The sequence below is a fragment of the Betta splendens genome, chromosome 4, assembly GCF_900634795.4.
Source record: "Betta splendens chromosome 4, fBetSpl5.4, whole genome shotgun sequence".
Lineage (NCBI taxonomy): Eukaryota > Metazoa > Chordata > Actinopteri > Anabantiformes > Osphronemidae > Betta > Betta splendens.
The window spans coordinates 25,793,722-25,801,491 of NC_040884.2; the positions used below are offsets into that span (position 1 = coordinate 25,793,722).

The 7,770-nt window shown below is 50.6% G+C and overlaps 1 long non-coding RNA gene across 1 annotated transcript in view; it reads left to right on the forward strand.

The window, feature by feature from the left end:
- The window catches only part of LOC129604058 (uncharacterized), a 9,394-nt gene extending 2,623 nt beyond the window's left edge, over nucleotides 1-6,771 (forward strand). The window contains exons 2-3 of the long non-coding RNA XR_008694613.1: nucleotides 5,059-5,123; nucleotides 5,477-6,771. This is a non-coding gene — a long non-coding RNA (uncharacterized LOC129604058). The remainder of the gene's footprint in view (nucleotides 1-5,058; nucleotides 5,124-5,476) is intronic.
- The last annotated feature ends 999 nt before the right edge of the window (nucleotides 6,772-7,770 follow it).

Consider the following 7,770-nt stretch of genomic DNA (forward strand, 5'->3'; position numbering starts at 1 on the left):
GCCGATGCGTCATGCCAGGTCACGGTTAATTGCGAGGATTAAGGTGTTGCGAATGGATGCAAACACTCGTGGCGTGAATCACTCAAACTTTATTGGTCCACACACCTTCACTTCCAGTAAGGCTCCGCCAGCGAGCGCCCGCCTCCTCCTCCTCCTCCTCCTCCTCCTCCTCCTCCTCCTCCTCCTCCTCGGGCTCCCGTGAAAGCTGACATCGGTGCCAGCGGCTCTGGAGCGGCTCAACAAGGAGTTAACACCTCAGATGGAGAGACGCGGCGGAGGCAGGAGTGGGAGGAGAGGAAAGAAGGATGGTGCGAAGGAGGAGCAGGAGTGGCTGGCGCTAAAGGTGGTGAGCTCAAGGCTGTGGAATCAGGAACTACTTCATGCTCTTTACTCTTGATACGCCCCTGCACTGCCGCCACCGCAACACCCACACCTCCACCTCCGCCCGTGCTCTCGCTTCGTACGACCTCTGCTCCATTCTGGCCGAGCTGGAATGCTGACTTTCACCCCCCCCCCCCCCCCCCCCCCCCCCCCTCGTCCACCCCCGTCTGTTTCTCACCCCTCCTTCTCTTGCAAAAGAGGGAGAAAGGAAGGGGAAGCAGCGTCCCCTGCTACAAGCTGTGCCATTGTTTGTCCCGCTATCGGCCCGTGTGTGTGGATCAGCCATGGAGCAAAAGCCACAGCAGCGTCTACCAAACAAGAGGAAAACGTACTTCCTGCGCCGTCTTGCAGCACTTGAAGCAGAAGTGCCACTGTCTGACTAAAAATATCTCCCCGAGCAGCAGAAGGAAAGTCTAATTCCACGCGAGGCTCCATTAAAACCCACAGATTTAGCTGTCTGATTCCAGCGAGGATCGTCTCTGCCTCTAGAGCTGGAATTTGTACTGATTGAGACCAGGAAAATATTCACACACGCTCTCAGTTGGGGCAGATTCCAGTAAAAGCAATTTGTGTTAATTTGTGTCCGGGGAAAATGGCTGCAGAGTGTGTGTGCTGATTTCAAAATTATGACTTTTCAGCCTCACAGAAGCTGAAGACGTTACTGCACATATAGTAATAGAGTCATACAGGTGGTCCTGTGGTTAAAGAGTGATGCTCAAGCTAAGGTCCCTGTCAACACATTTGTCACTCCCTATCTTTGGGTTCAGAGCTCCATAGAGCGCCTGTCTCCGGCCCCACAGTATGAGTCACCAAACCATCCTCGCGGAATAAAAGCCCTGTGTTTTCTGATGTCGGAACATTTCTACAGTAGTTGGCTTTTTAAAGCGCTGGGTGGCCAAGATTTCTGATTAAATAAAGATAATGGTATTTATCTGACGGCGTCGCTCGTGGAACAAATAAACCTTTTTTTTCCTCGCTGAATGGAGCACGAGGCTATTTGCCGTGCAGTAGGTGGGTCAACAGCGTACGAACAAAGCGCGGCTTAGAAGGAGAACCAGACAAAGCCGGGGCCGGAGCATCTGTCATCCGTTTGGGCTCGGAGGGGAAGGCGTGATTTTCTGCTTACCTGTGCACCGTCAGCCCAGAGGGGGCGGCGGGGGACATTTGTCATGAATCCGGGCAGTAAATAGTGAGGAAACAAACCACCATCTGTCTGGGCCCATTGATTTTCACATGAAAAGCAAATACATTCGTTGTGTTTGCGCTGCCTCGCAGCACCGGCTGCCTGCCGGGCGCAGAGTCGAAGTTTACCTTTCGACATCATGTTCTCTGATAATCCCTACGTACGACTGGACCTGCAGCCTCGTGACTCCGTTCTGTCGGGGCATTAATGGCCCAAAAGAGGAACAAACAGGCGTGAGTCAGCCGCGGTGTGCAGCTAGCGTGCCCGCGCAACAGTTAGCGGCGCGGGGAGTTAGCGGCCCGAACTCAGCAGTGAAGGTCAAGCACGCAGCTTTCTCGCATCCTGTGCTTCAGAAACCTCCAGCCTGAACCTCGGAGAGGAGGCGTCCTCGTGTCACGCGGGTCCGTGTACGACAGGCGAGAGGACAAAAGAAGGAAAAGGCGAGATTCAGAGATTGATCCGGAGAAAAAGAAAACAGCTTTGAATGTCTTGTGTCACCATCGCCACCTGCCTCCTCTTATGAAATCTCTTCATGATCCACCCACTGAGTTTCCAATCCTCCATTCTGCCCTTGAACAGACTCTAATTCAACCACAAAATCTAATCCCCGACATAAAGGCCTGATACATTCCTTTCACTGCCACCATGTAAATGTTTATCGTTACACGGGTGGGGGTTGGCGGCGCCATCACCGAGGGGCGTAATGACTTTTCACATGGTCTCACTAAGGTTTGTGGGTAGATAACCTAACAAAGGGTACCCATAGGTGCTCTCTGCATGTATTATCCTCCCCATTTGGCTTTGATCGTTCTGGCATTTGGCTGCAGACACTTTAGATATACAGCTGATGCAACCGAAATGTCATCCCTCCTTTCGCACAACCGCTGGAGAGAGGGCCTTTTCATTTAGAGCTAGAATTTGAAACAGCTCTAACCTTTCATCAACAATGCTGCCACTTGACGCTGTGGAATTCCTGATTCGCGGAGAGGCGGGCCGAGGCACCTGCTCTGATCCGAGGCCCTCGGAGGAAGTCAGCGGAGACGCCGGCGGCTCGCTGACACGGCCGAGGCGTCAGAGACAAAGTGAAACGAACGCCGGTGTCGTCACGAGGCGCAAGCGGGTTTTTAGCTGCCGGGACGGTGACACAACACGTAGATACGCCGTGTTTACGCAATGCGCCGCCACACGACAGCTGGGACACACCTTCGCTTTGCAGTAAACGATGATACTGGCTCATTCCGGACACCTCACACGTGCTGATTGTGTGGACTGATGAGCGGCATCGCTGCCTTTGTCATTACAGCCTCACCCCTGTTCCCAAATGATCCAGTGACCACACAGAGAGTGTCGGGGGAACACATTTATCATGACTGGATCTAACATTCAGTCCATCTTTTTACTTCTCTCTTTCTTCTGTGAACCCCTAGCTCTGCCTCTCGCAGCCCCCTCCCCTCCCTCCCTCCCTCCCTCTGCATTCCTCGGTGAGTGGGTGGAAAGTTCAATGGGGATGTGGGAGCCCAGCAGGGCAGGGGGGTGAGGGGGGGTGGGGGTTTTGCAGTCTGTGTGCGAACCAGGGGATTCTTATCATCCAAATGCGATCCTCCTCCCTGCACAGCCCCGCGGGCGCCAGGTGTTTCAGAAGGGTGACAGACCCAAACTGTCTCCTCCGCTCGTTGAAGAGGACTCGGGTTCCGAGCGCGTAAACTTCAGGTTCAGTGCGTTAACCACAGTCTAGCGTGAGCACCCGTCCTCGCTGTTACAGCTGCGTTGTGCTTCGGCGTTGGCCACGTACTCTGTGCTGCTCCCCCTTCAACCCGTTGACATAATGTCCGCATATGCGCTCCCAAGACTTAATGAGAGAAGGACCTCTGCTGGATGCGACCCCACACTGCACTCAGCCCTCCCCCTGTCTCAGAGAGTGACACCCTCAATTAGTCAGTGAAACTGCAGTTTGCTTGGTTTTGATTTATGTTTCCTGGCATCGTTATTATTATTATTGCTTCATCGTGTCGCGATAGGACGGAGCTGACAGACAGCTCATCAGCTTATAAAGACTTGTTATTGATTCGTGTGCTTGTGTCACTGTACTGTAACACTTGATTGCTTCACTTCGCTCATTTGGCAAGCAGAAAATGAAAGGGCAGGGCGGTGTGGGCAAGCCTTTTTCCAGCAACTTGCATAACGTTCCTATGGTGACAAAGCCATCACTATTTTGACGGTGGCATTCCTCCTCCCTTTGTCTCCGTGTTTACCTTTGGTTTTGCCTTATCTTTGTTGTGCTGCAGGCAAACAAACTGGTTTTAGAAGGCGCTCTGGTCCGTGGGCTGAAAGTGTAGGAAGACACACAGGAAGTGGTGGGCGACCAGCAAACTGTATTTCCTTTTCCTGTCTATGTCCTCCCTGCCTGCCTGCCTGCCTGCACTTTGGCTATTAATGTAACTCTGAGCTACCCACCACACACCCACATGGCCACTGGGAGCTGGTGCACTAGAAATCAGTTGTACATGGATGCACGCACACACATAAGCACAAAAACAAACATTCATACAGTCCCAGCAACAGATGCCAAGTGATATTGGTGTAAATAATTAGTAGCTAAACAAGCAGACAGCATATTAGATCGCACAAAGAGCCCCACACAAAGAGTACAGAACAGTATGTGCCTTGGTGGTGCTCATGTAACTCTCGGTTCGTGCCTCTCCCTCCTGCCACACTGGGAGACAGACAGCAGGGTGTAATTAAATCGGTGGCCGTCACTCGATCACGACGTCTATCAAAGCCGAGCCCGTGTACGGTACGCAGCCGGGGGGAAACTGGCAACGCGATAACGCGCCGATGTTCCCCATTCTTGAGGGAGCGGCACCTTTATCTTCCCGTGCATGAAAGAAAATTACAGATGTACCGCCGCGGCTCGACAGTCGCTCATTCTCTCCCTTCCGCCTTCACACAGACCTGACTCTTGCTGAAAGTGGCCTCAAAGGTGGGCTGATGAATTTGGCACTTCAGCTGTGTGTGCTGTCCATCTCACCATCTCCCGCTCTGTCTGTTCGGTTTGTTCAGTTTACCACTTACACATGTGGCCCAGCCCACACACACACACACACACACACACACGCACGCACGCGCGCACACACACACACGCACACACACACACACACACACACACACACACACACACACACACACACACACACACACACACACACACACACACACGATCAATGTTCCCACTGCGCTCCTCGTATCCTCCCCCTGGTCATCCAGCTCATCTGTGAGAACACAGAGAACACACAGTCGCATGAATCACAGTGATTCATGCATCACAAATAGCAGCCAAAGAAAGGTGTTGCATTTAACCCGGACACTTACTATTTATAACAGCCTGGGCCGGCACATTATCATTACAGGCCACAGAGGATGCTGACAATGGACGGGGAGATGAGGGGGTAGCAGCTCCTTTAAATGTCACAGGCAATGTATTCTCTCATCCACAGGCCGGCGCGGCAGCAGCGCGTCTGAGAGGCTGAATGAAAAGGAATGCTGGGACGCTCATGTGCAGGTGAGGGGGCCACAGATGCTTCATCAACATATAAAGTGAGGATACTGATTTGTTGGACGAGGGCGCCCACGTTTCACCTTAGCCACAGCGAAGCCGACTAATCTGAGCACAGCATCCACCTTAAAGGCTTATGATGAATTGTTTAGGGCACAGACAAGACAAAGTGTCTTCCCATGCAAACCTCTGCCTACTGTAAATGACTTAAAGTCTAATTAGTGTAACAAGTAGCTGGAAAATAAATAAACATAATTATCATATCAAATACATTCACTGTTGGGGGGATGATGGATGAATTTGACGAACACTTTGTTCTTTTGTTTTCTCTTGGCTTATTTTCTCTCCCCACATGCCAGTCATGCTCAGTGCGTCGCATCAAAACAGTGTTGGGAAATGCACGCTCATCACTGCGCGCCAATCTCACGTTCAAATTACCGGCCGGCCCCCGAACGTGGACTGGAGGCACCAAACTGACCAGTTACGTCAGAATCAAACCTGGAGCCATGGCCAGAATCTGCAGGTTCTCATCTCAGCGCCTCTGTTCCCGTGGAAGAGGGAGAAGACGAGGAGAGGGAGGGGCACTTCATTATCAGCCAACATGTAGGCTCATGCCACTCAGCTCTACCCGACCAGCTGTTGTCATGGCAGCGGCTTGTCATCCGCGTCTCACCTTGAATGAAAGGAGACCTGCGGGACATGCGCCTTCCCCACGGAGCATGCGTGCGGAGTGTAGTGGAAGTGCGTCAGCCCAGCGAGCTGATAGAGACGCACCCAGTGCCACCTGCGTTACTGTGTGTTTTCACAGGAGATGGCGAAATGGGGAAGTCCCCTGCTTCGAAGGCAACAAAAGCAACTCTAGCCTGCCAGCTGTTCCCGAGCCTGAAATGTGCTTGACTTGGCCAAGGAGGGCCAGTCCTGTTTCAGTGTTGGGCCTCAAAGAGTCATAAATCTGCAGGGTTTCATTGTCTCATTGGTCAAAGGTAAGTGTTGGTTAATCAGTCAATGCAACAATCGTGCAGCAAAGTGTTCAATAAGAAACGTACTGTAAATTTGAATCATTGTCTATGAAGGGTGCATCTGTCAACAGCATGTTGACCATAAACATATAAAGGAATAAAGGCGTTTAAAGAAAGGTCTATTCTATTACACAATGATGACACGCTAATAGGCCTGGAACAATAAACAAGTGAAGGTAAAGTTTATGAATCACTGTGCGACACTGTGCTTTGAGATTTTGTACTTATGTAACCTTCCCACGACCAGAGTGCAACCATCTGAAGCTCCTGACTGTGCTATTTCAGGAGCCGCAGCTCTAGATTGGGAGAAACTGCCTGCAAGGGCTCACACACGTCGAAGCCTGTGAACCATGATGTAAACAAAAAGCCAGTCACTGTGTGAATGAAGTGGCTGAAGTTAGAAGTTTGAATGTGATTCCGTTTGATTTGGACTTCAGTAGGAAGCTCTGAGTTGGCCTCAGCTCACTGCCATAAAACATGGGGCACTTGGTGCTGCAATCAGATGATCCAATAAAATACACAAAAATAAAGCACTCGATTGTATTGGATGCTGCTCATTGAAGGTTAAAATAACTTGCACAGCACCTCCCTTGTTTGCATAGGATGAATTGCAGTCTGGATTTTTTATAGGTCGCCTCACAGTGAATTTCTGCCATCTCACTTCGTCTCTCCCTTGAGTGTTTAGTGAAGAGATGCGAGACTGCGTACGTGCCTGTGTGTGTGTGTGTGTGTGTGTGTGTGTGTGTGTGTGTGTGTGTGTGTGTGTGTGTGTGTGTGTGTGTGTGTGTGTGTGTGTGTGTGTGTGCACATGTCTACAAGTTTGAGCTCGCTGAGGTGGATGATGAGGGGAGAGGAGGAAAGGCATGGCATGTTTCCATGACAACAACTTTTTATTTGCTCTTCCTCAATGGCGTTGGTGGAGGAGACACAGATAGATAGATAGATAGATAGATAGATAGATAGATAGATAGATAGATAGATAGATAGATAGATAGATAGATAGATAGATAGATAGATAGATAGATAGATAGATAGATAGATAGATAGATAGATAGATAGATAGATAGATAGATAGATAGATAGATAGATAGATAGATAGATAGATAGATAGATAGATAGATAGATAGATAGATAGATAGATAGATAGATAGATAGATAGATAGGTGTATGGATGGATGAATGGATGGGCGGATGGACGGATGGACGGATGGACGGATGGATGGATGGATGGATGGATGGATGGATGGATGGATGGATGGATGGATGGATGGATGGATGGATGGATGGATGGATGGATGGACGGACGGATGGACGGAGGTATGGAAACAGAGACTGTCTGGCAGCAGAGCTGTTAGAAGGAGCCATGCTGGTGGGCAGGGGTGCCTGGGCTGGCGGGGGTGGGAGAAGCCAGTGGAGTTGTGCGCTTGCTTGCTTTGTCTAGAACAGAATGTCCTCTTTGTGTACAGCCCTCCCTTGTTGGATGACAAGTAACCAACAACGTGTGTGCAGTCATCCAGAAATACCTCGTAGTGAGATCCGTGCCTGTACTGTCTGATAAGATTCTGGAGCGCAAACTGAGACACTAGGCTCGAGTGCCTGAGCGATCGCCGTGGGCGGACGCATTTGCATGCTCG